Here is a 15,968-nt window from a genome sequence, read left to right on the forward strand (position 1 = left end):
CTATCTGCTAGGCTCTGTGCAAGGCTCTTTTCCACACATTTTCTTACTGAACCCTCAAAACGACCCCATGAATAGGAATCATCATTCCCATTTCACAGATAAGAGACTTAACACTCATAAGGGAAAGCAACTCTCTAAGATTAGAGAACTAGTAGATAATAAATCAAAACATGAACCCAGATTCTTGGGCTCTAGAGCTTATATCTTAACATCTATACCACGTTCTCTCTCTAAAACTCTTCAAATTGCTAAAGTTAAAATGAATCAAAGTAAAATTAATTAACATCATGAAAAAGAGAGATAAGCAGGTATTATGTGCCTCCTGATGGAAGGCACAAACGTCACCTATGAAGTGAACATGTAACAAAAAAAGTTTTTATCTGAATCTGATCCAGTCTCTAGACCTCCCTATGTCAAATCACCAATTTACAGGAAATAAAGATCGCAGAGGAACATGGTAAACTGCGCCACAGGGGTTCAATCAGCCAAAGCCAGACTGTGGGAAACAGCAGGACAAACAGCCAAGTTTCTTCAGTATAATAATTATGGGGGGAAAAAGAGGAGAAGAGAGACATTATAGATTAAAAGAGACTTCAGAAGCATATCATATTCTGATTCTTAAAGTACTAAAATTTTTGTTGTACTGATTAAAGTTAAAAACCATGACTTGAGTAAAAAGCAGAGTTCCCAGCCATTTTTTCTCTAGAATCTATAGATATGTAACTCCTTCCTGACAGATGCAAATCTGCAGACTGTTCCTATTCCAATTCTTCTATAGACAGCACCAACATCTTTTGGCAGGCTGAATTCATATATGTAACTAGCTCTTCATTTAAAGACCCAAGATTGTTTCACCCACAGTGAAAATTCAATTAGAACATATCCTGATATGCTGCATCTCTAAATACCATTCTGTATGCATCCAGAGAAATAGTAAGACACACCAAAAATTTTTTAAAATTTTCCACTAAGGTCATGTATGTGTGTTGTTATAAATCTGGCACTTTGAGGAGATAATTTCCTTAATGAACTTACTTAACAGTTTAAAAATTTCTAAAAATAATCAAAACCTGAAAAACTAATACACTATACTAACGTACAGGCATACCTCATTTTATTGTGCTTCACAGATACTGTGTTGTTTACAAACTGAAGGTTTGTGCCAAACCTTACGTGGAGCCAAGTCTACTGGCACCATTTTTCCACCAGCATCTGTTCACTTGGTGTCTCTGTGTCACGTCTGGGTAATTCTCACAATATTTCTAACCTTTTCATTATTATTACATTTGTCAGGGTGATCTGTGATCAGTGATTATGACTCACTGAAAGCTCAAATGATGGTTAGCATTTTCTTAGCAAGAAAAGCTTTTTAATTAAGATATGTACATTGTTTTCTTTAGATGTAATACCATTGCACACTTTACAGACTACAGCATAGTGTGAACGTAACTTTTACATGCACTGGAAGACAAAAAAATTCATTTGACTTGCTTTACAGCGACATTTGCTTTATTGTGGTAGTCTGGAGTCTAACCCCCAGTATCTTCCAGGTGTACCTGTAACCCACAGTAAAAACTATCCACTTGAGTGGTGCCATGAGGATAGATACACACCAAAGGAATAATACTGAGACCCGAGACAAACCCATTCATCTATGGCCAACTGATTTTCAACAAAGGTACCAACATCATACAATGGGGAAGATATGGCCTCTTCAAAATATGGTGCTGGGACAACTGGAGATCCACATGCTAAACAATGAAACTGAATCCTTCTTCACACTCTGTATGAAAATTAACTCAAAATGGATTAACAATCTGAATATAAGATAGCTAAACCCATAACAGTTTAAGAAAACATGAAGGCTGATATTCATGGTCTTGGATTTGGCAATGAAAACATGAACAACAGAAGAAAAAATAGGCTAAATTGGACTTCATAAAAACTAAATGCTTTTTTTTTTTTTTTAAGCGAGAGAGAGTATATAAGCAGGGTAGGGAAGGGGAGAGAGGAACTTAAGCAGACTCCACAAAGAGCTGGAGCCCAACGCAGGGCTCAATCGCAGGACCCCAAGATCACAACATGAGCCAAAACCAGGAGTCAGACGCTTAACCCGCTGTGCCGCCCAGGTGCCCCAAAACTGAAAGCTTTTTTGCATCAAACAACATCAAGAAGATGAAAAGAGAACTTACAGAATGGGAGTAAATATTCACAAATTACGTATCTGACAAGGGTCTAGTATCCAGAATATACAAATAGCTCTTAAAATTCAACAACAAACAATCTAAATAAAAAACAGGCAAGGACTTGAAAAGACATTTTTCCCAAAGAAGATATACAAATGGCCAAACAGAACACCAAAAAGGTGCTCGGTATCACTGGTAATTAGGGAAATGTAAATCAAAACCACAGTGAGATACCACTTTATACCCACTAGGATGGTGATAATTAAAAGAAAGGAAAATAACAAGTGTTGGCAAAGATGTGGAAAAATTGGAACCCCCACACTGTAAAATGGTACAACAGCTGTGTAAAACAGTTCAGTAGTTCTTCTAAAGTTGAACACAGAATTACCATACAACTCAGCATTTCCACTCCTAGATATACACCCAAAAGAAGTGAAAACAGGTACTCATAAATATTAATAGCAGCACTATTCACAAGAGCCAAAGAGTGGAAACAACCCAGATGTTCATCAACAGGTGAACAGTTAAACATGTGATCTATCCAACACAATGGAATATTATGCAGACACAGAAAAGAATGAAGTACTGATATAATAATCCAATAAAAAGTCCAGAATATTTTATAAAAATTGAGAATATGACATGTATTTTATGATATATATTGAAATGTAAATGACCTAGAAAAGCCAAATCTATTTTCCAAAGAATAGAGTAGGATGACTTACACTACTTGACTTTAAGACTTACAAAATAGCTACAGCAATAAAAACAGTGTAGGATTAAAAAAAAAAAAAAAGATAGATATAATAAATCAGTGGAACAAAGAAAGCATCTAGAAACAGACTCTTACATATATATTGTCAGTTGATTTTCAACAAAGATGCCAAGGCAATTCCCCAGGGAAAGGATAGTCTTTTCAAGAATGGTGCTAGAGGGGCGCCTGGGTGGCGCAGTCGTTAAGCGGCTGCCTTTGGCTCAGGGCGTGATCCCAGCGTTCTGGGATCGAGCCCCACATCAGGCTCTTCCACTGGGAGCCTGCTTCTTCCTCTCCCATTCCCCCTACTTGTGTTCCCTCTTGTGTTCCCTCTCTCGCTGGCTGTCTCTGTCAAATAAATAAATAAAATCTTAAAAAAAATAATAAAAAAGGATGGTGCTAGAACAATCAGGTATTCTTGTGGGGGAAAATGTAACACAATTAATCACAGACTTAATATAAAAGTTACAACGATAAAGCTTCTAAAAAAAAATAGGAGAAAGTGGTCATGACCTTGGGAGTACACAAAGATTTCTTAATTAAGACATAAAGAGCATAAGCCATATACTAGTTGTTATATTGGACTTAAAAAAAATTAAAAACTGCTCTTTGAAAGACACTGTTAAGAAATCAAAAGACAAGCCACAGAATGAGAAAAATATTCAGTACATATATGTCTATTGAATAACTAATATCCAAGAACAGGCAAGAAAATACTACAGTTCAGTAGTAAGAGAAGCAACCAAACAGGAAGATGGCCCAAAAATCTGAAGAGACAAGTCAATGAAGATAAAAATAGTAAACAAGCACATGAAAAGATGTTCAAGATAATTATTTAGGTAAGTACTGCAAATAAAAACCATGAGATACCACAACATACCTAATAGAATGGCTAAAACAAAAACAACCCAAAAAGCAACAACAAAACCTGACAATAGCAAATGCTGACAAGAATGTGGGACAAGTGAACTCCCTCTCATACACTGCTGATGGGAATGCAAAGTGGTACAGCAACTTGGAAGAACAGTTTTGCAGTTTCTCATGAAGTTAAACATACCATTACAATATGACCCAGCAATCCTACTGTGAACTGAAAGCTGTACTCGCACAAAAATCTGTACAGATGTCTACAGCAACATACTGGCAAAAAGCAGAAACAACCCAAATGTCCTTTGACCGATAACTGAATAAACTGTGGTACAACCAATACCATGGAATACTCCTTAGCAATATAAAGGAACAAACCATTGATACATACAGCATGGCTAAATCTCAAATCTATTCTGTTAAGTGAAAAGAAGCCAGAGCAAAAAGGCTACTGGGACAAAGAACAAATGAGCAGGTGGAGGGAGGGGTTGGCTTCAAAGGGCAATTTTTGTAGTGATGGAACTGTTCTGCATCTTAATTGTGGTGGGATATACCACTATGCAACGCATTCATCAAAACTCAGGCCCATATACCACGGAGTAAACTTTACTGCATGCAAGTTAAAAAAAGACAAAACAAAACAAACTACAATGATAAAAAACAGATCAGAATTGCTAGGGTTTGAGCAGCGCCTGGGTGGCTCAGTCGGTTAAGTGTATGACTCTGGGTTTAGGCTCCAGTGATGATCTCAGGGTTGGGAGATCGAGCACTGTACAGGGCTAGCCTCCTCACTTAGCAGGGAGTGTGCTGGAGATTCTCTCCCTTTGCCCCTCCCCCTACTCTCTCTCTCTCTAATAAATCAATCAATCTTAAAAAAAAAAAAGGAGAAGAATTGCTAGGGCTTGGGATAAGGAAAAGGACTAAAAGGAACATAAGTCAAATTTTTTTGATGATGTAACTGTTGTGTATCTTAATTGTGGTACAGCTTACACAATTATATGCAGATGTCAAAACTTATAGAACTGTGCCCCAAAATGAGTAAAATTTACTGTACATAAATTATACATCAATAATCCTGAATTTAAAAAGATACCATACATACTCACCAGATGGCTAAAATTAAGCAAAATGACAATCGTGTTGTCACATCCAGAATTTCTGTAATGTTGATGGGAATGTAAAATGACACAACCACTCTGGGAAAAGTTCTGGCAATAAAACCAGAATAATACACTGAACCTCTGACCCAGGCATTCCATTCCTAGGTATTTATGCAAGAGAAATGAAAGCATATATTTATGCAAAGACTAATTTACAAATATTTATAGCAGTTTTATTCCTAATAGTCTCAAACTAGAAACAACCCAAATGTCCATCAACACATGAAGAGATAAATAAAATGTAATTTGTCTATACAATTACAATGAAATACCATTCTACTGTGTGAGGGAATTATAGCCACATGCCACAATATAGTCAAAACTCATCAAACTGTAAACTTTAAACAGATACAGTTATTGTATGTAACTTAAAGCTCTAAAAAGTTAATTTAAAAAATCCAGTAGCAATAAAAAAGTCACTGATAAAATTGACCACACATAACTTTTTTAGAAAAGCTTTTGCATGGTAAAACCCCGAGAAGCAAAGTCAAAGCCAGTAGAAAATATTTACAACTGATATCATCATAAAAAAAAAAAAAAAATCTCCCTAACATTTAAAGAGCTTGCGAAAAAAATGCCAAGGGAAATATATCAAAAGTTCAATAGAAAAACGGGCAAAACACATGAAAAGATATTCTGCAGAAAAAGATATAAAAATGGCCCTTAAACATAAAAAGATGCTCGACTTCACTCATAATAAGAAAAATCTCAAAATAACAGAGATACAGTACGCACTACCACGGACACCATAAAAAATGCAAGCAGACTTCATGTGCCTAAGAACATGACAGCACCATGAAAACACCTCTGGAAAAAGAATGCTTGAATCTGACCAAACCTCTAGATTTAACTACCAACTGATAGGAAACACAGAAAACAGGGGGAGAACATGTTAAACCATACCACAGGGATTCAATAGCAAAAATCCAAACTATAAGAAATTTCTCAGGACAAATAACATGGTTTCTTCAAAAGTAAATTCCAAGGGAGCAGGGGAAAAGAACAGGAGGAAGAACCTATACGTTAAGACTAAGGGGCGCCTGGAATGGCTCAGTCGGTTAAGTGACTGACTCTTGGTTTTGGCTCAGGTCATGATCTCAGATCCTGAGATCCAGCCCCCCCACCCCCCCACCCCGGCTCAGCTGGGGAGTCTGCTTGAGATTCTCTCCTTCTCCCTCTGCCCCTCTCTCTGCTCCCAGGTGCACTCGCTCTCTCTCTCTCAAATAAATAAATAAAATCTTTAAAAAATAAAAAATAAGTAATAAAGACTTAAAAACACACACACACAACATATGAACCTTATATAAATCCTGTTTTTAAAAAAAAACACTGACAGGCACACTTGGGTGGCTCAGTCAGTTGAGCGTCTGTCTGCCTTTGGCTCAGGTCATGATCTCAGGGTCCTGAGTTCAAGCCCCTGTATCGGGCTCCCTGCTCCTCAAGGAGTCTGCTTCTCCCTCTCCCTCCCTCTGCTGCTCCCCCTGCCTGTGCTCTCTCTCTCTCACTCTCTCTCAAATAAATATTTTTTTTAAATTAAAATAAATTTAAAACCGCTGATATATTTAAGAAATTAGATATCATGATACTGCCTAATGGTACTAAGGAAATGGATCTTTATTTTCAGTGTGATAATGTTATTGTGGTTATGTCACCAAGAAAATGAATCCTTATCAGTGAGAGGTATTTACTGATACAGACATAAAATATTACCTGCGTAATCTGGGGGGAGGGAACGAAGGAGGCATGGCCTGAGATGACAGTTGATGGAGCTGCATGGTGGGTACTATAGTTATACAATTCTGTCTACTTTTGTGGATGTTCACAACCCTCCATAATAGAAAAAAAATCTGCATTACAGAGAAATACTATTTCTCACTTATCACACTGGCAAAAAGGCAAAAGCTTGCCAATACACTACATTGGTAAGGCTATTAGAAAACAGGGTCTCTTTTACATTGCTCGTGAAAACAAAATGGTGCAATCCTACTGAATGAATACAGCACTATTTAACAAAATCACATATACATTTAGCCCATAATCCAGTAATCCCACTTGGTATTATAATTATGAAACTATTTTATATATATGATAGCATTTTATGTGCATTATAAGATAATGAAAACATATTAATGCTATGATTCCCTTAAATAACATAACACTAATATACAGAATATACAATATAATATATAAAATATGATATCATAAAATATATATAAGGTAATACAATATTTGTTATTAGGAACCAAGATTTTCATGGTAACAGAAAAGACGTATAAATAAAAAAGGCAAAACTCTACATAATACATCTGAATTATAGATAGTATGAACTCAGTCTTCGAATATGATAGTAATAGAAAATCATCACTTTGCAACATAATCACTGATTTAAGTAAGGATGTTCAATGAACACTAAAACCACTATATAATAGGTTGTTAGAGAACAGAATATTCACAGTCTCAAAATATCTATCCCACAGTTTTCTTACTAATTACAAAGAGGAAAATGTATCTGTACAATGAGAGATCATAGAGCCCGCACCTTTACCAAATGACGAATTATCTAATGACTCTAGATGCCAGGTACTAATGAATACTACCTCTTCCTAAACAGACCACATATATGATTCCAATGATATGAACTCCATATGGGCAAAGCCGTAAAGACAGAAGTAGATTAGCACTTGCCTAGGGATAGAAGGGATGAGGGGAATGAGGAGTTGCCTAGGGATGGGAGGGTACGGGGTTTCTTCTTAGGGTAATAAAAATATTCTAAAATTGATTGTGGTAACAGTTGCACAATTCTGTGAATGTACTAAAAACCACTGAATTGTACACCTTAAATCGGTAAATTGTATCTTAATAAAGCTGTTTTTCTGAAAAAAAAAGGAAGGAAGGAAGGAAGGAAGGAAGGAAGGAAGGAAGGAAAGGAAGGAAGGAAGGAAGAAAGAAAAAGAAAGAAAGAAAATGAATGAATGAATTACAACTGTTTTTCACTCCGGGTCACATCAGAAACTCTAAGAAACACTTCATCTCCCAGACCTCTGAATGTTAGAGTGTCCCAGGCGGTGGCCCATGGACCTCTTCTCTGTATATACGCAGTCCCTCGGTGAGCTCACTTATTTACACAGGTCTACATACAGATGGCTTCCAACAGCTATCTCCAGCCCTGGAAATCCAGCTGAACTGCAGACTCATGTATACAACTGTCTACATATCTACTAACTTATCTAACAGACATCTCAAACTTCACAAACAGCATGAGATATTCCCCTTAGAAACCTGTTGTCTCAGTCCTCCTCATTTCAATAACGACCACTCCCTTCTTCCAGCTGTTAAGGCAAAATATCTTAGAGTCAGACTTGAATGAATCTTCTTTCTCTCTCATTACACATCCAATATGCATCAGCAAATCCTGTTGGCTCTGTCTTGTAAATATATCCAGAATCCCACTACTTCTCATCACCTGCATTGCTGCCACTCTGGTCCAAGCCACCATCACCTCTCAACGGGATGACTCTTCCTTGCTTCTGCTCTTGCCCCCTTCACTTTATTCTCAACACAGCAGAGTAATCCCATTAAGACATATATTCAAGTGTTTATTCAATAAACACGTATTACTACTGGCCAAGCACTGTTCTAAATATTTAAATATTAATTTATATAATCCTTATAACAACTTTACAGATGAAAAAACAAAGCACAGGGAATTTTAAAAATAACTTGTCCAAGGTCACAAGTTTAGGAAGTGACACAGCTCAGATTCAAACCAGAGAAATCTAGCTCTGGAGCCCAGGCTCTTCCATACTAGGTAATGTCACTCTGCTCAAAACACTTCAACTTAGGCTACTTATTAGAATTACCTAGAAGTTCTTAAAAATCCTGATGCCAGGGCTGGACACCCCCAGACCAATTAAGTCAGAACCTCTGGAAACTGTGGGTACCTGGCTGGCTCAGCCACAAACACATGTGACTGCTGATCTGGAGGGGTGTAAGTTTGAGCCTCAATTTGAATGTAGAGATTACTTAAATAAATAAAACTTAAAAAAAAAAGAAAAGAAAAGAAAACAAACTCTGAAGATGGGATCCAAACATTAGTACATGTTTAAACCTCCCCAGACAATGCCAGTGTTCAGCAAAGGTTAAGAACCATTGTTTCAATGTGATCTCATCTCATTCAAGTAAAAACCAAAGCCCTTACAAAGACATACAGGCCTCACCTACACGCCCCACATCTTACCCCACTCCCCCCTCAGTCACTCATCTGGCCACTGGACTCCCTACTATGTCAGACAAGCTCCCCACTCAGGGCCTTTGAACTCAACATCACTTTCTCAGAGAAAGAGCGGCACCTTATCTTGGCACTATCTAAAACTGCAAATGTGAACTGTACTGCCACTTCCTATCTATCTCCCTTTCCTGCTTTATTCTCCTTAGCATTTGCTGCTAACAAACATCATCATTTACTTATTTACCTGTTTCTTGTCTGTTTCCCCACACTGGAATGCAGGCTCCACAAGAGCAATGATTTTTTTTTTTTTTTGGTATTTACTATTGTTTCTTCAATGCTTAAAACACTGCCTCATACATGGAAGGCGCTCAATAACTATTTGTTGAATGAAGTACTAAGGAGCCCATAATAATTGCAACAAATATTTTCTTCCTCCGTAATTGTTTTATCCAAGTATAATTAACATAGAGTGTTATATTAGTTTCAGGTATACAATATGGTGATTCAACAATTCCACACATTACTCAGTGTTCATTGCAGTAGTGTACTCTTGATGCCCTTCACCTATTTTACCCACCCCTCACCCACCTCCCCACTAGCAACCACCAGTTTATTCTCTGTATTTAAGAGCCTGGGGGTTTTTTTTTGTTTGTCACTTTTTATTTCGTTCATTTATTTTGTATCTTAAATTCCACATGAGTGGAATCATACAGTATTTGTCTTCACCAGACTGACTTATTTCACTTAGCATTATACCCTCTAGATCCATCCAAGTTTTTGCAATGAATTTAATACTTTAGATAGAATACTTAGATAGAAAGCTTCTTCCTCATTAGACAAGAAATCATTTAGCAGATTTAACTGACTGGTTTGCTTAGCTGATGGAAGGAAAAAGGTTCAAAGACTGTATTTCTATTTGTATTTATATTTTTAGTAAAGCTAATGAGGCAAGAATAGATAAGATTATTAAAACCTTCCCCCAAATGTATCTTCCAGTCTAAGCTATAGTTAGATCATACAATCAGTCATCAATTAACATATTCACAGTTAATACTTCATCAGTCAGGACCCAGGAAGTAAGCCAAAAAATAAAAACAAAACAAAAATCACCGAGACATAGACAAAAAATAAAAGGAAAAATTAAATTCTGCACAGTGAGACGTCATTAGGCCCACAGGGCTTCACTATTATTTGTTAACCAGTGTTGAGTGGGACTAGCCTTGTTGTCCCAAATTTGCTAACAAACACAAAGCTGAGGATATACAGACATCAAGGATCAAACATATGAGAAGCCCAGCACTGACACTTCTTCCCTCACACACCCCTCAGGGCTCTGGCACCCTAATCAACAGTTTACCATCACTTGATATAAGCATTTAACAGAAGAGAGGGAAAAGATTCGAAGTCTTCCAAGTCCTCAGGGAGAACACATGGAAAGAAAGGAGGCATTCACCCCAAAACAGTGGCAGGGGCCCTCTATGAGAATCATTCACCAAGAAGTGTCTACAAGGAGAGACTGGCATCCCATTCTCCAGTTCAATACCTACTTATGAAGTAGACTGAGCGGCTGCTAATCAGAAGAGGGCTTTAACAGCACCCAGAAAGATAGACTTGTCTTTTTCCATTTTTCTTCTTACAAGTCCCTGACCAAGTAGATCCCAGAAGAGGAAAGAGAAAGAGGAATGCTGGGAGCATACCACAATTCCTCCCCACTCCAAGTATTTCAAGTAATTAAGTGGCCTGACATTGGGGTAGGGGAGGAGAGGAACTTTAAATTGAATAGGAGATTGAAAGTTTAAACTGAAAGAGACAGACTGGAGCTTTTAATAGCTGTAAATGATGGAGAAGCTATCATTTGTCCATGAGGTGATAAGGTGGGGAGAGAGGAGAAAAAGGAAGACCCTACAAATCATAGTTGAGAGCAGTGAATGGTGAAAAATAAAACTGTCCTCTGTTTGTTTTCACCAAGCTCAGAGTACTCAATAACCTGATGATATACGGAACACCATCACTGCCCTTCATAATGAGAGGAAACACCAGACATGAAAATTCCCACGGGGGATTTACTGTACTGGGTAAGATGCTACATTAGAAGTCCTCCAAGACTGCTTCTAGTTCTAAGTGCCTGAGAGCGTCCCTTCTTCAAGAAGAGAGAGGGTAAACTGAACACAGAACCCAGAGTTCAATGGTTAAACTACAAGAGGCTAGACTATGTAAAGGGGTAAAACCACAACTTTTTGGAAAATAAACCTATCAGACTGACAATAATAAGGTCTCCAAGTAGGAAAAAATATTTAAGACTCTAAGGCTTATTTAAATGCTAAAAAATATCCCAAATGACACTGATTTTCTTTTACAGTCAAAAGACATTCTAATTCTAACTCTGATATAAAATCCCCAAAACACTATTTCCCTGAATCAAAGCAATTCGACTAATCAAAAGGCCTATCAAAATAAACAGCAAATATGCTTGCTTAAATATCTTCCAGGAATTAATTATAAGCTCACATAGTCTTTATTACACAGCGGCTACTAAGAAAAAATACTACTCGAGAGTTCAGCGGTTTAATGTTACTCATTAAGCATAACTGAGTCCTACTACTATAACAAGTATCAACAGGAATTTTTATTTTTAAATAAAAACATCCCATAGTTTTATGTTTCTAAAAATAATTAAGCATTACAGACAAGCAGCTAAAACCACCAGAAGTTTCTGCCCTAAGAACTCTTCTGATACTACATTAATATTTTTATAAATGCTGTGTACCTACAATGGTCAAAACAATTAAAACTCGGTTTTATTATTTATTTCCTACTGAAACCATTTTATTATTGCACATCAGAAATATGAGAATCATCTTAAAATTTAAAATTAAAATTTAATATTAACAAAAGTAAAATGCTCAAGCATGTGCAGAAGTAGTATTTGTATATTACTTCAGCTCAAAGCTGAGGCAGTTACTACTCTAGTACTTGAAGTTTTCGATCTCATAAAAGCAGAGTGTTAACTACTGTCACATCTGAATAATTACTATATTACTGTATGCAGAAAACGATCTCTCTCCCATTCTTAAATGACAGAATTACTTAAACAAGAACAACAATTTAACATCCAGCAATATTTCAATATCAAAGTCTAACTTAAATTATGCTAATAAATTATGTCATTGATTTCACTCTGGGTTACAAATTATCATACAGTCAAAATAACAGTAACTTTTGCAGTAGGACTAGAAGAACTCTGAGGCTTGAGTAAAAGTCTTTGTTTTGTTTTTGCGCTGCATTAGACATTTCTAGAGGAAAAGCCTCTACAAAAATATAAAATGTTTCCATCTTTCCTAAGTATCTTCCCAGGAGTCCTCAATACTGTCACATCCTATACGTTAACAACAAACACGGGAGGACTGCCCACAGTGACTTTTTAAAGAAAATATCCCAAATGCTATTCTTAATGTCCTTAAACATTTCCAAAAAGGTCCTTCCGCCTTATGAACTCATAGCAGTTTCCTAACAATTGTATACTTTTCCTGTTTTACTGTCTCTCCTGGTCTATGACAAACTCAAATCGACACACCACCTTTCTTTCCTATTTTGCTACACTGCTAAAACTGGAGAATAAAAAGATACAAACCTTCTACTTCCCTCCTCCCCAAAGCAACCATAAAACTACTAACTAGCGAGATAAAGTGCCATATGAAGCAGTTTCATTACATATAAATCACATCTTCTCAGATCACAAAAGTTACCTACTTACCACAAAGAGCAAATTCAAAGCTATATATCCCTTGATATTCCTTGATATGGCTCTCCCTTCAAGAGAAACCCATCAATGGATATTCTGTAGGGTTTATAGCACTATAAAATAAATTAACCATTAACTCAAATTCTCCTAAGCTCAGACATTCTTGTTTAAATATATAAATATTCTAAAATGTAATTTTCCTTGGGAAGATTTGGTCAAGATGAGGAATATTTAAACAAACTCTATTTGGGGAAGTATTTTTTGCCACAAGTTTATTAATATGAAAATTAGGAATATGAAAAGTAACAGGCATTTTAGTCAGAATGAATCTTACTATTTTTGAAATAACAGTTCAAGTCCTTCACATTGTGAAGAAAAATGTAGCCTTACAAAATGATTTTCTGCAAGTTTTTCTCCGATTCATATAAAACTTAGCTAAATTTTGCTGTAAAGTGTTTCAATGGCATTAAACTTACGTAGAAAGTATGTAAGCTGAGTCCTTGGGGGGGTAATAAAACAGACTGATCAGTAGTTTTAAGATAAAAGACAATAGTTATAAACCTCATTGCGCTACTTGTTCCAGTCATTAAACACACAGGAAATAAGATTTTCTAGCTAGAAAACTAATTCACAAAGGCAATAATTTCATTAAAGCAAAGTCCTGCTGAAACAGAAAATCTAACGTAAAATAAAAAGCAAGTATTAGAGGACTGGAAGGTGAAAAGGGGGAGGAAAATGGCACAAATTACGTGCGTATTTCTTCCTTAAACCTCCTCTTGGATCTGCCCCCAAAGAGAACAATCGAGTGCCCCGCGGAGGGCAAATGCTCTGCTTTGGGACTCAGCATATCTAGAATTCAACAAAGGCAATAAACGCTATAAATAACAAGACCGTTTTCACTCTGACAACACTTTCCTCTCTGATGATCTATCCAGGAGGGTCAATAGAAAGCATCTAAAATAAACCACAAACCACTCAGGACCTCCCCAAGGCGTTGCGGCTGGCAGCTGGCCTCGAGGCTAAAGGACCAGGGTTCTTTCTGGTCGCCTCCCTGGTCCTACCTGCGTGACCTTGGGCAAGTCACTTTCAACTCTTGCACTGGTCATCTGCACCATTAAGGTGCGAAGGTAAAGCATGATTCTATGGCACAGGGCGGAGTCGACTGCTGACTCGGCGAGTCCTAAAGTGAAAGCGCATTAAGACATTAGAAAACGATGCCCACGGCAGTTGAGCCCCCGGGGGCACAGCCCTGGAGTCGAGCCACTCCGACAGGCGTCGCCCGCCGGGAATCCCCGGACAGCTGGCCGGCGCAGGGAGCCCGGGAGCAGCGCGCGACCGTCCTTTCTAGCAGAGCCCCCAGCCAGCTCAGCGGCGACCGCGACCGCCGCTGGCCTCCCCGCCCTCCCCCGCCGGACGCCGCCGAAGGCTGAGGTCAGGAAAACAATAAAGGAGTCGCGGGAAGAGGACGCCGCCCCCTCCCGCCGCCCGAGAGCCCGCGCGCAGGTGAGCCGGCGCCGCGGCCTCGCCCAGGTGCAGCCGCGCGCGGCGGACACACCGGGAGAGGGCCCGCGGGGCAGCCCGGGACCCTGCGCCGCCCGCCGCCCCGCACTCACCAGCGCCTGCCGGCCCCTCGGCGGACGCGCGGCCGCCTCCCTGCTCGCCTCAGCCGGCGCGGCGCTCCCGGAGCCCGGCCCCGCCCACCCCGCCCCGGTGCGGCCGCGCTCCTCACGCCCAACTTCACGTCGGCCCTCCGCCCGCAGCACCCGCGCAGCCGCGGCCCCGGCTTCCACAGGCACAGAACTGCAGAAGCAGCGCCCACGACGGCCCCTCCACACACTGCGCACGCGTGCCCGCGCCGCCTCAGCCCCCAGACGGCGGCCGAGATTCCGGAGCCGGCACTCCCAGCCCGCAGAGACTACAAGTCCCGGCAGGCCCCGCGCGGGTCCCGGCGGCGTGGCGGGCCGAGCATCGGGCGTCTTCCTGGTTCCAGAGGAGGTGGCCTCCGCGCGACGGGGCGGGCTGCGCGCGGAGCTCTGGGCCCCTGCGCTGCGGTGCCTCCTGGGATTGGTAGTCTTCGAGGACCGAGGGGCTTGGCTCGGAGTGGGCGGGGGGGAAACTCGGGGTTCTCTGATGTCATCGCTTAGAGCTCAGGGATCTTTAAAAATAGGCTTCGTTCGTTTGCGGATAATTTGTTTGCAAGCTGTTCCATAATCGGTCCGGGAAGCATAAATTCACAGGCTGCTGTGTGACCTGAAGGAAAACTCTTTACAGCTCTGCGCGCCAGCTCTTCGCTCAGAACCGTTTCTCCCCAGAACAATTAGCTCAGCCTCCTACTTTATAGGACACGGAGCTTAAAGAAGCTTAAAGAAGGATGAATTCAAATTCTTTCAGGAAAGATGCAGCATAAATATGTATTCTCATGACTTCATAAATATTTAACATGTTTGTTGAGCACCTACTATGTGCCAAATCCCATGATAGGCACTGAGTGTCCATCTGAGAACAAGACAGACACCATCCTGCCTTCGTGGAGCCTGCAATCTGTGAGGGGAGCTAGTCCTTAAACAAGCAAGATAATTTTAGATTTTAATGCAGTGGAGAAACGGCTCAAGTTAAAGAAATGGAGGGGTACTCTAGAGAAGATAATCAGGGAAGGCTCTCCAAGGACGTGATAGTTGAGCCGAAACCCGAAAAATGAGAATTATTCAAACATGCAAAGAGCTGGGAAAGAATTATATGCCACACCCTCCACAATCCATGGCACACACTAGGCTCTCAATAAATATTTGTTCCGTCTTGTGTCCTTCTTTTCCTTCCCCATGCACAGCTTTAGATCACACCCTTCCCTCTTCAAAATCTTTTATCAACACCTGTCAGAACATAGTTCCTGTGTGAAGATGTAGAGGAGACAAGTCAATGTCCAGTGTTAGGACAGGCTATACAGCTGCTGAGACAGAAAACGCAAAGTAAATGCTGATGACGTGGTTACATGGCAGAATCCTGACTACTTATCTTTATTTGTGAACTGGGT

The 15,968-nt window shown here is 39.6% G+C and overlaps 1 protein-coding gene across 8 annotated transcripts in view; it reads right to left on the reverse strand.

Moving 5' to 3' along the window:
• The window catches only part of PLEKHA1 (pleckstrin homology domain containing A1), a 56,360-nt gene extending 41,723 nt beyond the window's left edge, over positions 1-14,637 (reverse strand). For all 8 annotated transcript variants that reach the window (XM_040624379.1, XM_040624381.1, XM_040624380.1 and 5 more), the window contains exon 1: positions 14,551-14,637. The gene's annotated coding sequence lies outside the window, so the exon portion shown is untranslated. The remainder of the gene's footprint in view (positions 1-14,550) is intronic.
• Positions 14,638-15,968: the final 1,331 nt, after the last annotated feature.

This window comes from Ursus maritimus, unplaced genomic scaffold, assembly GCF_017311325.1.
Source record: "Ursus maritimus isolate PB19 unplaced genomic scaffold, ASM1731132v1 scaffold_7, whole genome shotgun sequence".
Classification (NCBI taxonomy): domain Eukaryota; kingdom Metazoa; phylum Chordata; class Mammalia; order Carnivora; family Ursidae; genus Ursus; species Ursus maritimus.